At 39.3% G+C, this 17,711-nt stretch overlaps 1 pseudogene; it reads right to left on the bottom strand.

Moving 5' to 3' along the window:
* Positions 1-10,313: 10,313 nt before the first annotated feature.
* LOC127665160 (ADP-ribosylation factor 1-like) lies at positions 10,314-10,834 on the bottom strand (annotated as a pseudogene).
* Positions 10,835-17,711: the final 6,877 nt, after the last annotated feature.

The following is a 17,711-nucleotide window of genomic DNA, read 5'->3' as shown; positions in this document are numbered from 1 at the left end:
TTGAATTTTAAAGATATTGGATATTTTAAGGTGATTGAACTTTTAATATTTAAAGACTGTGAGACTTTTAAAGTAATTTAGATCTTGGGGATGAATAAGAAAGTAAGGGTTGAGGCTTAATAGTGATGTGTTTGTGTGTCAAGTTGACAAGGGGTCAATTGTACTGACTAGTTTTGTGTGTCAACTTGACACAGGCTGGAGTTATCACAGAGAAAGGAGTTTCAGTTGGGGAAGTGCCTCCATGAGATACAACTGTGGGGGCATTTTCTCAATTAGTGATCAAGGGGGGAGGGCCCCTTGTGGGTGGTGCCATCCCTGGGCTGGTATTCTTGGGTTCTATAAGAGAGCAGTCTGAGCAAGCCAGGGGAAGCAAGCCAGTGAGAAACATCCCTCCATGGCTTCTGTATCAGCTCCTGCTTCCTGACCTGCTTGAGTTTCAGTCCTGACTTCCTTTAGTGATGAACTGCAACATGGAAATGTAAGCTGAATAAACCCTTTCCTCCCCAACTTGCTTCTTGGTCATGATGTTTGTGCAGGAATAGAAACCCTGACTAAGACACCTACCTACCTATTGCCATTTTGGTGGTGGACTGAAAGTATAAACAATTTCTCCCACTCCACCAAATGCTTTCTTTAATGAGAGTTGCCTTGGTCATGGTGTCTCTTCACAGCAACCAAAGAATAATAAATATTTTTGATCATGGCATTTCATAACTGCAATAAAAGTCTTTACCTCAATGTACAGAAAATCTCTGCACATATGTGCCCCTCAACGTTTTAAAAGCAAACTTAGGGTTTTCTTTCCCATTTAACTAAATCCAAGATGCTTTTTATTTATTATTAAAAATATTTCTGATTGCTTATGAAGTATACCATGAATACCATGAAGAATGCAAGGAAAAGTAAAATAGATAAAGCCCAAAACATAAAATTATAGTCTAAATTTAGAACTGTAAGTGTTGCTGAATTGTAGAGATTCTACAAGCATTCGGGAATAAGATAGAAATACTCAAATGAGAAAACTCTCTTCATGTAACTGTCATATCTAACTGAACATGGTAGGAAGTGTTAGAAGGAACAATGCAATTGATAGCTTCAGAGCCATTAGTTGGATTTTCTAGGCCTTGGTAGCTTGGAAGGTTTCTGGAAAGCCCTGGTCCTTAGTCAATGGTAAACGTTTGGAAACCTGTGATTGTGGCTTTTTTATATCTTAAGTTTTTTGTCCTTATTATTGGGAATTTCATATGTTTAATCTACAATAAAATGTATGTCACCTTCTCCACCTCCAACTCCTTTTATATTCCCCCAACCTGCCTTCTCCAAATTCCATGTCTCTCATTCTCTCTTTCTTTTAATAAGTTACTAAGCTTAATTAGTGCTACTTCTATGTACACAGGTATGGGGCTATGTACTAGAACATATGAATCCTATCAGTTGACCATATTTTCAAAAGAGAAAGATTCTCTCTGTCTCAGAAACTATTAGCCATCAATAGCTCCTCAGTAATAGATGGAGCTTGAAGATCATCTAAATGAAAATTTTTGCTGGCTTGATCTCATGCCGGTCCCATGAGTATAACTTCAGCTTCTGTGACTTTATAAGTGGGATATCATGTTATATCCAGGAGCTGTTGTGTGTGCAATATAAAGATTCATTTAGAGCCAAGCACATAGACTCATTCTCAGGACTTTGATTGAATATACATCTCCCCATTGACTAGTGTCCACTGCAAAACAAAGTTTTCTCTAACCAAGGTTAGGAGAAGCCCAGGTCTATGTATAGCATATAAACATAAATATTTAGGTGGGGATTTGATAGCATGATCATTTAGCAAACTAAAAAAAAAAAAAAAAAACAAAAAACAAAAAAACAAAAAAACATGTTCTGTGACCTAGACATGGGCATTTGGCCAGGCCTCACATTCAATCAGAAAACAATTATTCCTTAACAGTCCATATTGCAACAGTGAGCATATCTTTCATGGCTGATCAGTATTACAGCATGCAGAGTCCAGCACTGGATAAGTCCATTAATGTCTTTTCTCTCCCATCAGCTTGACTAGCACCTTCTGACACCAGGAAAGCTAGCCACCAGGGAGGAAGTTTCCTGGTCGGTTCGACATTGATCTATGTCCTGCATCCAAAGTGTGTGGTGTCTTCAGCAATAGGTCATCATTTAGTCATGGCTGTTAACCAAGGGCAATGGCAACAGCTGGTGTTTTGGAGGCTTCTGGGACATTCTTTACTAGTAACTCATTGGGAGGACTCCCATGCCTCTGGACATGTATTCTGGGGGTGACATTCTCCAACCGTGCTAGGTCCTTCTTTTGAAGCTTTTTAAATTGTATTTTGAAATTAGCTTATTACCTAATGGGATTTTATAAGGTCATGTCATGTATCCTTTGTTTTCGATTAATGCATCCATTGTCCTATCTGTCCCCAGCCCCATCCCTTCTTAATCTTTTAGCCCACAGTATTCTTCACCCCTTTTCATTCATATGTATCCTATTCCCCCTTCAGTTACTTTTTAAAACTGTGTTGTGAGGCTTCTATAGGGCACTGGTAAGTTTGATGCTCACATACGTATTACCTACCTAATGTCTCTTGGTTGTTTTAAAGGCAATCAACTCAAACCAAGCATGTTCGAAATGAATCACCAAACTCATAGATGTGAAACTTTCCTTTCAACTTTTATTTCTTTAATATCTACTCAACTCCCAGATCTTCCACAGTGCTATATCTGGAAGCTATTCATTTCACTGTTTCTATACTCATTTTCTTAATTCAACTGTAATCGCTTCCCTATTATTACTGCTGTATAAAAATCCAATCTTAGCCATGTATCTATTGGAGTTTGGGGTAAAACTTGATCTTACAATCCATCTTCTTAAATTTCTTGAATACTTACATTAATCTCAGATAACTGGAGGTGTCTTTCTTCCTAGGGAGGGCAAGAACTGCATGTTTTGCGTACTATTATTAATACCATGTTGGTCCAGTACTGATTTTCGTCTAACATGAATGAACCATTGGAAAATATTTGAAAGTTAAGTTTTCTCTCTATTAAAATAAGCTGAGATATATTGCAGCAAGGGGAAAACTTCAAAATATCAGTGGTTTTAATCTTATGTTTGTCATGACACATGTATAGTTTGCTGGTTTTGTTCTCCACAATTAGAAACTCTTCCATTAGAGGCACCACAGTGCCCACAGACAGAGGACCTTTCAAATATTTCTCTGAATTTGAAATGGCATACTTTCACTCATGTTCATGTACTTTCATTATTGTTCAAAGTGAGTAAGCAAACCACATGTCCATAGGGAGAGGGAAACAAATACTGGTATGTAGAGCAGTGATAACAGTCTTCTCAGGGTACCTTAATACAGTCACTTCTAGTTGCGTATGACATAAATTTAACCCAGTCCTAATTAAAGGATGATGAAGAAAACATCCCTTGATTTAAAAAGGAAACAATGAGAATAGCTCATAAAATTGAAGTAATGATATCAGTGAAAATGCAGGGATGCATCTAGACCTCACTGACTGGGAACCAAGACTGCCCAAGTCTTGCCTCCTTTTGTAGGTTTGCTTCAGCCTCTGTCACAGATGACTGGCTGTCCTTAGTGCCCCTGATCCTTCCAAGCCTCATACTCATTGACTCTTACCTTGCCAGGGAAGGCTAAATTTTTTGTCATTCTTTTTCCAGTTTTCTTAATAAATCTGTGTTGTAGGAGTTAGGCATACATTTCCAGACGACCAGTTTATGAACCAGGTAATACAGTCAAGAGAAAAACTTCCATTATCCACCCCTCAAAAATGGAGGTTGTGATGGCTAATTTTATGTGTCAATGTGGCTAGATTCATGATCAAACTCTAGATGTTTCTGTGAAGGCAATTTATATGTAGTTGGTGCTTACAGTTGGCATTTCAAGTAGAAGAGACTACCTTCACCAGTATGGACAGATGTTGGCACTAGGCAATTTTATGTAAATCATTCCACAAAGTTCTATGAGGATGACAATAGAATTATATCTTATCACTATGCAAAAATGTTGGATATTTTGATTATTTTAGTGTTATTTTGGTATTTTATGTGTGGTGTAATGAGTTTTTTTGTTTTTGTTTTGTTTTGTTTTGTGTTTGTTTTGTTTTGTTTTTTGTCCCTAAAGCTAGATAGAAAATCTTGGGCATACTCTCATGTGTGTGTATGAGTCTTAACAGCTAAGATGTAGACTGTATCCCACCATCTGCTGGGTTCCATCTCAGTAAACTCACTAGGGTGGAGTTGATTTAAGCAGCAAGGAAGAACCTGTTTCATTTTTTTTCACTTTTGTTTTTCAAGAAGCCACAGACTAATCACTGTCAAAGAGAAGGAGCTTAAGGGTCTATGCTCCCTTTGTGTTTGCATGAGACTTCCATCGATGAAGGGAATTTTAGCTATAAGTGGATGTTTAATGTACTAGTACTCTTCTGCTTGCCAAACATTTGTAAAATGGGAGTTAAAATCTAAATCCAAATGTCTCTGTGGTTTTGAAAAACCATTATATTTAAAAAGTATAATCTATATCTCCCACCCTTCTACTTCTGACTTGTGATAAAACTTTCTCTTTGGGGGTTTACAGTGGGCAAAGGGGATAGAGGAACTCATAAAGGAAAGAGTAAAGCAATAAGTTGACGTTATAATGAGGTTTTAAAATTTTAGATTTATGAAATGGTATAGATCAGAAAAGTTTTCAAAGAATTTTGCCATGAGCTCTAGCATTCTATCAGTCTTCCGTTAAAAAGAGTATAGTGGTTATGAATGAATCAACAAAAATGAAGTGAAACTAAATTCCAGCCATCCCTTTTCTCCTACCACCACCAAGTAGGGGAACAGAGCCTGTCTACCTGTGCTGTGCCCAATCTATTCTAAAATAACAGTCAAAATAATGAATTCCATTAATTTCTAAATGCAAAAAGGATAATATAGAAGCCATGTCTTACCTATAAGAACTCAAGACATGGCTTACTTTTGGAGAAATTATTAGCCTTTGAGTTAGGTCTCTCTTAAGGAACAGGACCAGTTGTGTATGTTTGTACATGTTGGGGAGGAGGGGAAAGAGAGAGAGAAAGATATCCATATGGTAATAACCAAGACCGCCAGGAAGCTAACTGAAGTCACTAGTCTGATATGTCCAAGTGTAAGTATGGAATAAGTTCAAATCTTTGGGTTTGATGTTTTGACAAAGGGTCTCATGTAGCAAGGGCTATCCTTGAAATGCTTCTCCCATTTCTACTCCCATGTTCTAGTGTTGACCAGCTTTATTAAGTGTTTGAACCAGTAGTCTTTGTACCAGTAAGAGCCAATATCTTAATAGAAGACCAAGTCAAGAAGAGGGAAAAATTGTAGAAAAGATGGGCCACAGCAGGAGAAGGCATCTTTCTATGCCTGCCCCAGTTCCCAAATAATGTGCAGAGACTATATTTATTTATAAGCTTTTGGTCTTATAGCCAGGCATTGTTTCCTATGAGCTCATAACTCAGTTATCCCATTTATACTAATCTAAGTTCTGCCACATGGCTGGTTAATTACCTCTCTTTCCTTTCCAGCTTGCTTCTTCCTTCATGTCCAGCTGGCTGAATCTCCTGTCACTCTTTCTTTCCCAGAATCCCATCTTACTACTCTGCCTTTTGCTATAGGCCATAGGCTTTTTATTTTAACCAATCAGAAGGTGCCTTAGACAGGCAAGGAAAACAGAGACACACCTTCATTCTTTCTGCCTGATGTTTCCAAAACTCTATTCCTGATACTGGACTCTTGAGCTCTAGGCTGATTTGGTCATGGAAGATTTCTTTTGTTCAATTAAAACCCCACTCATGTTAGACATACAAAGTCTTTTTCTGTGTGTGAGTATAACTTCACTGAAGACAGCAAGCATATTTGCATAATAATAGTAAGTTCCCCTCTGGTGCCTGTGAACTCCATAGTCATCACTACGGCACCAGTGCACACATCCTACCTGACAAGTTGGTATTATAGCTCACACGGTTCTCAGCGGAGTAAGACTGCTGATTTTTCTCCTTTAGTAGCCTGTATTTTCATAGCACTCATTATGAAAGTTAGCCAATAAGGAAGAAGTTGCTAGCTCAGTTCCCGCTCCATTTGTCTATGCCCTAATCCCAAATTATGTTGTGTCATCACAGGGTCTTACCATCTAGCTATGGTGGACAACAAAGAGTAATGGCAATAGCCTGCTTTATTTTGGTGACCTCCAAACCTTCCTAACTAACAACTCATGGAAGCTATCCCACCAAGTGCTGGGATTTTAGTTTAATAACATGGCTTCTGGGGGCAGCATTATCCACTCATGCAGGATATAGACTTTAAAACTCTTGTTTTAATTACATTTTAACTTGTGTTATACACTGGCTAGCCCACATGACTTCACATATCTTTAACTTTGGTTGTCCCTCCCCAATCTCTTCCTCTTCTCCATCACTGTACCTCCATCTCTGCTTAAGCATTTCCACCCTCCTTGTTCTCCTTCTCTACTTTCTTGCCACAAATGTTCTACTATTTCCCAAGCAGAGCGAATTTCAGGCAGCTCAGTCTATAGCATGGCTATTACTCACTGGACTTATTACAGTTTATAATGAGAAGCTGAAGCAGGAAAAATGAAAACTGTCTGGTTTGGTAATAAAAAGAGAATGAGAGAGTATGAAGTTATAGAAAAGCAGATGGGGAAAAGCAGCTGAAGCGTGTAAGAGAAACCTCCAGCTTTGCACCGGGCTAATAAGAAAACTACTGTGGGGTCACAATCTCACTCATCAAGGGTTTCAGCTTATAAAAATACAAATCTGTTTGAAATGGAAGAAACTGAAAAGAGAATGATTTCTACTTTAAAAAACCAACCAACTAACCAACCAACCAACCAACTAACCAACAAGAAACCCCAACCACTTAGGGAGGTGTTTTCCCAGGTTTGTTTGCCAAAGCCCGTGGAGACTGTTGGGAGAAACTAGACTATATCTACAGCTGGTAGTAGAATTGAACAGTGTCATCTATGTAGTTTTCCAGACATGCAAAATTGAAGTTACAAGACCATGAAGGTTTCTCCTGAGGTCTGAAATGCATGCCAGGGCCTGATTTCCTATAAGGAGGCCATGATGTAAGGCTGTGTTGCCTCACAGTTAAGGAATACATAAAGTTAAGGAATACATAAGGAATACATGGCAGGGAAGACAAAGCGGTGAAAGGGTGAGACAGCTCGTCATTGAATGTGCTGGTGGTCAGCTTCCTTCTCTCTCCCTCCCTCTCTCTCTCTCTCTCTCTCTCTCTCTCTCTCTCATATATATATATATGTATATGTGTATATATATATATATATATATATATATATATATATATATATATATATATATATATATATATATATATGGGACTCTTTCCTCTATACCATTGTATGAAACATTATAAACGTTGTGATTGGTTGTTTGTTTTTCAGGGACTCACAGTTAAGAGCTTACCTAGAATCTAAGAAGAGACTGTGGACTTTCCACTTTGAGATATATTAGAACTATTGACACTTAGCCGACTTTGGTGATTAACTTAATGTGTTTTGCTTTATGAAATAGTTATAAGTGTTTTGGTGGTAGTGGGTGGGGTGTTATATGTTAAAGGGATGTGTTTCAGTGCCAGGTTGATAACAGAGTGAACTCAGCACCATTAATCTTCATTGTCAGCTTGACTGGGTTTAGCACCAACAATGAGACACACCTTTGGGCATGTCTGGATGTTGTTTCTGGGAAGATTTAATTGAAGAGGGCAGAGGGTTGCCGGGCTAGGTCCCATATAGAAAATTATATATATATATATATATATATATATATGTGTGTGTGTGTGTGTGTGTGTATGTGTGTGTGTGTGTGTGTGAGTGTGTGTGTGTGAGAGAGAGAGAGAGAGAGAAGGAAGCTGAGCACCAGCACCCATCTCCCATTGCTTCTTGACTGCACATTCAATGACGAGCTGTCTCACCCTTTCACCGCCTTGTCTTCCCTGCCATGATAGACTGACTTTATGTATTCCTTAACTGTGAACCAAAATAAATCTTTTCTTCTTTCAGTCCCTTTTTTCATAGTTCAGAACTTATCCTAATAGCTATAATTACAATGCTTGTGGAATGAAAACTGAAAACAAGTATACAAAACAGTTGATTACCAATCGTGCATTGAAAGCAGTGAGTGGTTCCACAACACCAAATAAACCAGTTCTGAGATTTCCCAAAATGAATTTAACTGCTCCAGCTTCTTCAGTGTTTATCAAAATACAAAAGAAAACACAGTAGAGGTTGTCTTTTGGTGGCAAATCGGACCCTTGCAGGCCGAGGGAGGAAGCTACTTCACACATGGAGATGGTGTGCTCCAAGATGTGGGTCTGTAATGGACCAACCTTCCCACCTTGCACAGGTTCCTGCTGGTGAGACCCAGGCCTCCTGCCAGCGTTAGTAAACTGGGTCTGCAGGCTGCCATCTGTCCCGGCCACACACCAAGTACAATCTGGGCCCTGCACACCACAATGGCTTCTAGCCCACCCCTAGGAGACCTTGTGAACTCAAGTACAAGCACAATGCTATGGAATGCAGATGACCCAAAGACAGGGGAGTTACAGGGGCCTCAACTGTGACCATGTAGCACATGGTGGTTTATTTGTCACCTTCTCTCTTGTTCCCATAGGAAAACAGGTGATCTGATAGGCTGGCATTCAGTCCATTAACTGCAAAACCTACACTAGGCATAGTCTTCATTCTGTATGTTGAAATGTTCTTGACTGTACTTTTAACTAATTTTTAAAAAATGCACTGTTTGAGAACACCAATAGCGTATGCTCTAAGAGCAAGAATTGACAAATGGGACCTCATAAAATTATAAAGTTTCTGTAAGGCAAAGGACACCATCAAGAGGACAAATCGGCAACCAACAAATTGGGAAAAGATCTTCACCAATCCTACATCAGATAGAGGGCTAATATCCAATATATATAAAGAACTCAAGAAGTTAGACTCCAGAAAACCAAACAACCCTATTAAAAAATGGGAAACAGAGTTAAACAAAGAATTCTCACCTGAAGAACATTGGATGGCGGAGAAGCATCTTAAAAAATGCTCAACTTCATTGGTCATTAGGCAAATGCAAATCAAAACAACCCTGAGATTTCACCTTACACCAGTCAGAATGGCTAAGATTAAAAATTCCGGAGATAGCAGGTGTTGGAGAGGGTGCGGAGAAAGAGGAACACTCCTCCACTGCTGGTGGGGTTGCAAATTGGTACAACCACTCTGGAAATCAGTCTGGCGGTTCCTCCAAAAACTGGGCACCTCACTTCCAGAAGATCCTGCTATACCACTCCTGGGCATATACCCAGAGGATTCCCCACCATGTAATAAGGATACATGCTCTACTATGTTCATAGCAGCCCTATTTATAATTGCCAGATGCTGGAAAGAACCCAGGTATCCCTTAACAGAAGAGTGGATGCAAAAAATGTGGTATATCTACACAATGGAGTACTATTCAGCCATTAGAAACAATGAATTCATGAAATTCTTAGGCAAATGGATGGACCTAGAGAACATCATACTAAGTGAGGTAACCCAGACTCAAAAGATGAATCATGGTATGCACTCACTAATAAGTGGATATTAACCTAGAAACCTGGATTACCCAAAACATAATCTATACATCAAATGAGGTACAAGAAGAAAGGAAGAGTGGCCCCTTGTTCTGGAAAGACTCAATGAAGCAGTATTCAGCAAAACCAGAATGGGGAAGTGGGAAGGGGTGGGTGGGAGGACAGGGGGAGAGAAGGGGGCTTACGGGACTTTTTGGGAGTGGGGGGGGCTAGGAAAGGGGAAATCATTTGAAATGTAAATAAAAAATATACCGAATTAAAAAAAATGCACTGTTTGGGTTAAAAACCAACCACCAAAATGGATACCGACACCACTCTACAGCCCAACGGCTTCCAGAGGCCAGATGCCCCTACCCCTAAATCCCTTCTCTATACTGACAGTGAGTTGATTATCTTTTTACAGTAAAAATGCTAAGAAATATTTTATAGGGGCACCAGAAACTGCCTCAGTGGAAACAAATTATTTACATTAAATAAAAACCTGGCTGCAGACTGTGTCTACACATACATAGCACAGAGCAATTCATACTGTGACCAACCAAAGGAGATAGCTTCTGGCACTCAGGACCACAGAGTCGCACATTTGCCACATGAGAGGAAAGTGGAGGCCAGAGAAGAGGAAGTAAGGGGGAGGGAGCGGTCTGGTTCACTTCTGGTTCTGGAGCTGATTAGACAGCCAGTCTAGTCCTTCATAGAGCTCCTCCCCGCTGGTGGCAAAGGTGGCCTGAATGTTCCAGTTCCTGTGATGTAGAGAAGGCAACCCCAACTTGTCTGTGATTTTGGCTTGGTTCATGGCATTGGGAAGGTCCTGCATTTTAGGAGACACCAAGAGAATGGAATCTCAGAAGTCATCTTCAGCTAGCATCCTGCACTGGCCTCATTCACATGCTCTTTATCATTGGTAACCACTGTGAGACAAACAAGGCTTGGGTGTTCTAGAAGTGCTAAAGGGACTGGATTTTGTATCGGCTGCCCATATCACAAACTTTGAAGCTGATATCCTTGTATTTAGCTGTCTCCATGCTGAAACCAATTGTGGGAATAGTGGTCACAATTTCGTCCAGTTTGTATAGAATTGTTGTCCTTCCTGAAGCATCCAGGCCCACCAGGAGCATTTCTTTTTTTACCATAAAGGCCCTTGAAGAGATTTGCAAAGATATTCCTCATGCTTGTGGATAGGTGAAATCGATACTGGCTAGATTACACACAGTCTGCTCCTAGCCTGGTGTAGGTTTTGCTCCCACAAGATGGTGGTCTTTTAAATCACTCTTGTCCAGTATATTTTCACAGCTATAAGAAACCTAATTAACACATAGTCAGAAATTTGAATTTTAACATTGTAAACATGTTAAAAGTGATTACCGAAAATTGATAAATGGAACTGTCACTGTCTCTGTCTGTTTACTGTGTCTATTTAGCAGGAGGAGCAGTTTTTCCCATGTCTAGGTAAATGGAAGAGACCTTGGCTCTGAAATTGGCTGTGTTCCTGATTTCCTCTTGCCTTGGGACCAGGCACTTGACCTGTTCCTGTGCTTACTTGTAGAATGTGATGATGATACATGTTTATATTCCAACCATCTTAGAGGAAGAGGTAGGAGGACCACAATTCAAGGCCAGCCTAGATTACATAACAAGAACTTGTCTCAACAAAACCAAATGAAATTAAACACTGAGAAGAGTTGCACCCAAGAAACAATTTTGTTTTTTCATTTCCTTTGTTTTACCATTTACCCCTGTGCTTATATAAAATAATATCTGCTGCTGGTTCTCTTCAGAGCACATTCACTCCATCATAGAATTAGAGCATTTGGAGATAGTGCTACTAATTTGCCTTATCAGACTTCTAGGCTGTAATAATAAAATACCACAAACTGAATGGCTTAAACAACAGAAATTTATCATAGTTATAGAAGCTACAAATATGAGATCACTGTGTCATTGAGGGTTTTTTATATTTATGTGTGTGTTGTGAGTACACATGTGCCATGGCATAAGGTGGAGGTCAGAGGCAAATTTGTGGAAATTGTTTCTCTCCTTCCACAATATGGGTTTGAGGAATTAAACTCAGATTACCAGGCTTTGTGGCAAGTGTTCGTTCTTATCCACTGGGTTACTGAGTTTTGTCCTTCTGACACTGAAAAAAAATCTCTGTTCTAGATTCTGGATTTATGGAAATCTATGGTGTTCCTTGGACTGCAGAGGAAGTATTAGCCATCATCCTTCCGTGTTGGCCATGTCTGTTATATGGAGTAAGGGTCCATTCTGTTTCAGTATGACTTTAACTTAATTATATCAACAGTATTACCACATAGGATCACATTATGAAATATCAGAGGTGAAGAATTCAATATATGAATTTGGGGATGATATAATTCAGTGCATGCCACTTTCAGTTAAAATTATGTTTTATTGCTAATGGTTTTTTCCTTTTTTTTTTTTTGTTTTTTGGATTTGTTTTGTTTTGGTTTTTGTTTTTGTTTTTGTTTTCCAAGACAGGGCTTCTCTGTGTAGCCCTGGCTGTCCTGGAACTCACTCTGTAGACCAGGCTGGCCTCGAACTCAGAAATCTGCCTGCCTCTGCCTACCAGAGTGCTGGGATTACAGGCGTGCCCCACCACCGCCCGGCTTGCTAGTGACTCTTTTATTTCACCAACAAACGTTTGCATATCAAACATTATGGTAGTCATTGGGAATACAAAAATAAATGAAATACAGTTCTTGCTCTAAGGAAAATTCATTTTATGGGTTTGTGCCTCTTCATTTACAGCTTGTAACCACTAAGGAAGAAAGAGTAGGAGGAACTTAAATGACTATGGATTACACAGCAGAATAACTAAAAACAATAACCATGCTCAATATTTGTTGAATGTCATTTGAGCATCATCATATTTGTGATACATTTTATTTTTAAAACAATCCTGCAAAGTGGGAACTTTCATAGTCTGCAGATGAAGAAACCAAGATGCCGAGAAGCCTGGCAAGGGGCAGAGTGACCTCTAAATGCTGCAGCGTGGCCTGCCTCTGAGCAAGCTCTCCATGCTACACAACCACACAATATATTCCTTCTGTGGTAGGAAGACTCAAAAAAACATCTTTCTTTTCTGTCTCATGCATTTAAGGTAACCAATCAGCTAATTTCTACTTCCCTGGCTGTTTTATTTGACAGCATTTGCAAATTCACTTATTGCTTCTACCAATATTTAGTCCTAAGAAAAAGTTTTATCTTCCTTTTTACTCCCTTTCTACCTACACATTGGATTTCCTCCACAGAGCATGCTGGTTCTGGGGCTGTATCTCAGTGACAGAGCAGTTGCCCAGCTAACGCAAGGCTTTGGCTTCAATCCCAAGTAAATGGTGTTGATAGGTCACAGTCTCTTTACTGGGAGAATGACTGGAAACCAGTTGTTTTGCTGTCTAGGATGGTCAGGTCTTTAGAGGAAACTTTAGAGGAAAACTTTCAAAGTGTGGAGGGATGCAGTAAAGCCCCCTTCAGGAGGAAAAGGATCCGATTTAGGCCCTATCTGTTGGCTCCACCCTGACACTGGATCAGTTTCCTTCCTGAAAAGCACTTCATTCCATCTCTTCATACTTCAAAAGTTGTTCTTACTTGAAGCTTTAAACAAAAACGTGACTCGGCTGTTTTTGCTTTGGATTCTAGTGCGTGAAAAGAACTCTGAGCAGCCAACAAGTTGCTACAGCAATGGAAACATGTCAGTATTGACAACAGCTCAGTAAGGCCACCTCTGCCTCTGCAAGGAAACATGGCATGTAAGGAGCCTAGGTGAGCTGCTTCTTGGAGTTTCTTCTCCAGAAGCAACCTTGGAATCAATTAAACAAGCTCCCAGACACACATTTCTGTTTTTCTTTCTAGTAAGTGACAGGGTTCCGAGAGGAAAATTATTATGTTTGATTATTGAATGAATTAGCACAGAAAGATTATTTAAACTAAATCTTCTCTTTTACCTGTCTAAGGATCCTTTACCCTTCAAAGAAGCTACATATCAAAAATGGTTCCATTAAAGGAGACAGTACTTGCATTTCCATTATGTTGGATGATAGTGAGTGGCTTCTGTTTTAGTGATACAAATATATTTATGTACTTTTTCTTTTATTGAACATAGAGTTTTTTCATAAAATATATTGATTACTATCTCCTCTTTCCCTATTCCTTTCAGTTCCTCCCCACTTTCCTCCTATCTGGTTGCATGCCCATTCTGTCTCATTAGAAAACAAACAGGCATCTAAGGAATGATAATAAAATAAGATAAAACAAAAACAAACAAATCAGAATAGATAAAAAAAAAACAAAGAAGAAAGTGAGCTAAAGAAACAGTACAAGAAACACATATAGACACAGGGACATACACTCTTTCTCCTTCTCCACAGGGACATACACTACTTTCTATAGCAAGAGGAGCCTTCCCTGATGATGGCTGAGCAAGGCACTGATATTTAAGTGAGCAGAATGTCATAAGGCATCATTTAATTGTGACATCCCTTTATCAGAACAATAGTATTTTCCCCCCAGGTCTCTGGCCTATCTAGTTTCAGGTTCTTAGCCACCAAAGAAGCATGGTACAGGTTGCATCTCATGTCTCAAGTCTTACACTCTTTCTCCTCCTCTTCCACAGTTCTCCACAGAGGAGAGATTTGATGGAGACATTCCTTTTAAGGCTGAGTGTTCTAAGATCTCTTACTCATTGCATGTTGTATGGCTGTGGGTCACTGTATTTGTTACTTTTATAGCAAGAGGAGCCTTCCCTGATGATGGCTGAGCAAGGCACTGATATTTAAGTGAACAGAATGTCATAAGGCATCATTTAATTGTGACATCCCTTTATCAGAACAATAGTATTTTTTCCCTAGGTCTCTGGCCTATCTAGTTTCAGGTTCTTAGCCACCAAAGAAGCATGGTACAGGTTGCATCTCATGGAATGGGCCTTAACTCAAATCAGATATTGATTGGTTACTCTAACAAACTTGATGTCACTATTGTACCAACTTATCAGAAGTGGAAAGTCCTGGTTTCTTTGGAAACTCAGTTTTGTCATGTGATGCTTTTCTGGGCGTTGTTTTATGAGAGGATGTTTTGCTGAAGCAGACACATGAGAGGGAATGAGACGCTTTGCTGCAGCAGATGCTTCAGAGGGCATGTGATATTTGGAAAGAGTATAAATGAAACCGCATAAACAGTGAAAGGTTGCTCTTGCACTGCAACACCTTGCTATGCTTTGCTGGTCTTCACTAGTCTTCACTTCATAGTGAGACATGCACCAAAATAATTGTCATGGTATTCCGGCTGAATCTGCTGGCTTCCATTGGCTTGTGCTGATCCGGCACAGCCTCCTGATTTCTACTGGACCATGCCACTGCTGCTGATTCATGTTTGGTGTTTGCTATTGAACTAGACTGTTGGTATCCTGACAACAAAGAGTGGAATCTCTTCAAAGAGCTACTGCAAGATAGGTCCACAACCCCATTTTCCTATTGACCCTCTCCAACCTCTGGTCAGTAGGCTAGAAGGGAGGGAGGTTGAAGCATTTAAGAACCCTAAATAAAGTAAGTTTAGAGAAAAATCTAAGCCTACACTTAGCTTTCAGGCAGGTCAGTATTGTAGAAGGAAGGGTTTGTAGCCATGTTGGTGTTATCCTTTGGTAGCACGTGTAGTATCTTCCAGTACTACTGTTAAGACTTCAGGTAGGAACCTACTTGACTTTTCTATGTTCAATGATGCATGTGTGTGTATGTAGCTTCAGCAATAGAGCTTTCCATCAGTTTGTGGAGAACTTGTGGAGAACAAACAACAGCCCCGGCAATATCCTAGGTTGTTTGAAGGTTCCTAGGGGACCACTTTGGCCAAGAACTCCATTAGAAAATGGCTTATTACAGAGATATCTTTTTAAAGTCTGGAAAGAAATTTCCACTGGAAGCACAAACTAAAAGAGAAAGTCAGTTTTAATAACATAGACTTATACATGCTTCCAGAAACTTTTCCTTTAAGTTTTTATAGGCATAACTTGTTTACTTAATCTGGTGGTGTTACTCTTCCAGCACAGCCACTCATTTATTCAACAGGCATATGTTGCGTGTCTGTTGTATTCCAAATAGTGACACCCAGGCACAAAGTTAAGTGCATGTCTTCAGGAAGGAGGCCGGTGTGGGCAGATGGTTGTTAGGGCAGCAACAGCAGTGTCAATACATTGTTGTAAACAATATCTGACACAAATACACATGGGAGATGCACTGGACAACCAGGAGGGAGAAGGAAAATATGATGCTTCGTGGTGAATAACTAGCATTATGAGAGTGACTTACAGATTGCTTCAGTCAGTAGGACTGATTTTGTTCTCAAATGTTCCATGGTAAGTACTGCCCTTTGCAAATTTAAAGAGAAATATTATTCTGATGATATCACAGTCAGTGGCATGTGATTGCCTATGCCTCATACACATGGTCAGAGGTCATTTGACACTGTGTTTTTCATGTGCCTTGGCTTTAATTGAAACTTGTCATGAGGTCAAGTGCAGTTTCCATCTATGATATACTTCAATTCTCAAAAAAAATTAATTTGGAGCATTTAAGATTTCAGGTTCTGACTAGGGACACTGGGCCTGTATATCTTAATAAACCCGATTATCTTTCTTTCTTTTTCCTTACTGAGGCAGAGATTTGTATATGCCAGGGTGGACTTGCTGAAGATGAGCTTGGAATTTCTGATCCTCCTGCCTTTACTTCTGAGGTGCTAGAATTATATGTAGTACCACACCTGGTTTGTGTGATTCTAGGGATGGAACCCAGGGTTCATGAAGGCTGGTCAGGCCCTGTACAAACTGAGTTACATCCACAGACCCAATAAAGCTGTTTTTAAAAAAGCTATGAACTGTCTATTCCAAAGGGTTTTCCCTCAGGCAAGCATGGCTTGTCACATATGCAGTGGTTGAACTGAGTTGACTCTATGGGTCTTCTGGCTCCTTTGCAGTGGTCTCATTGTCCCTAAGTCATGTCTCACTGTGACAATTCTTTCTCCTTTCAAATAATAACACTGTATGTGAATTCAAGTTCCTTTAATTCAGAGACTAACTGTGCAAACTTCCAAAAGAACTGTATAAAATCTTCATTAATAACAAGAGAATAATTGAATGGAATGCCTGGACATGTTCCCAGAAATGTCTGCAACCTTGAAAAAATAGCTTATATTTCTACTCACTCAGCCACAGGAATAGAACTAAAGGGTAATTCAGGACAAGTAAAAACTATGATATCATGTCATCTTCAAATAGGGATACTTAGGCTTATTCTTTTCCTATTCACATTATTTTATTGTCCTTGGGGTTCTGGCTGCTGCGTTGAGTGCAATATTGGAAAAGAGTGGGAATAGTGGACATCTCATTTCACTCCTGACTTCAGGGAGATGCTTCAAGTTTTCCTTCATTTGGTATGAAGTTGTCTGTGGGTTTCTCACATACAGCATTTAGTAAGATGAGCTATGTAGTCCTACTTTCTCGGTGTCTTTTATCAAAGGCATTTTGGATTTTTGCCAAAGTTTTTTTCCCTGCATCTATTGAGGTGCAATTTTTTTATCTAAGTCCATTGATGTGGTTCACCATTATTAGTGACTTGCATGTCTCTATTTGTTTGCAATCATTTTGAGCATTTTGAGTCTACATTTACCAGGGATATTGACCTGTAGTTTTTGTTCTCTTTTACTTATTTTCAGTATTAGAATGATACTGACTTCATGGAAGGAATTTGGGAGTGCTCTCCTATTTCTATTTTGGAATAGGTTGAGCATTGACACAAATCTTTGAATATCTAGTGGACTTCTGTTATAACTCCATCTGGACCTAGCTTTTTTTTTTTTTAAATGTGGGAGACTTTTAACTACTATTTCAACCTCCATATTAGTTATGTGTCTGTTTAGATTGTTGACTTCTTCTTGGTTTAATTTTGGTAGTTTGGCTGAATCTAGAAATCCATTATTTCTTTTAGATTTCCTAGCTTAATTGAATACAGGTTTTAAAAATATTCCCTTATGAATAGTTTGG

Source organism: Apodemus sylvaticus, chromosome 14, assembly GCF_947179515.1.
Source record: "Apodemus sylvaticus chromosome 14, mApoSyl1.1, whole genome shotgun sequence".
NCBI classification, from domain to species: Eukaryota; Metazoa; Chordata; class Mammalia; order Rodentia; family Muridae; genus Apodemus; species Apodemus sylvaticus.
Note: the sequence above shows the minus strand (reverse complement) of the source record. Positions and strands in the feature narration are given on the sequence as shown.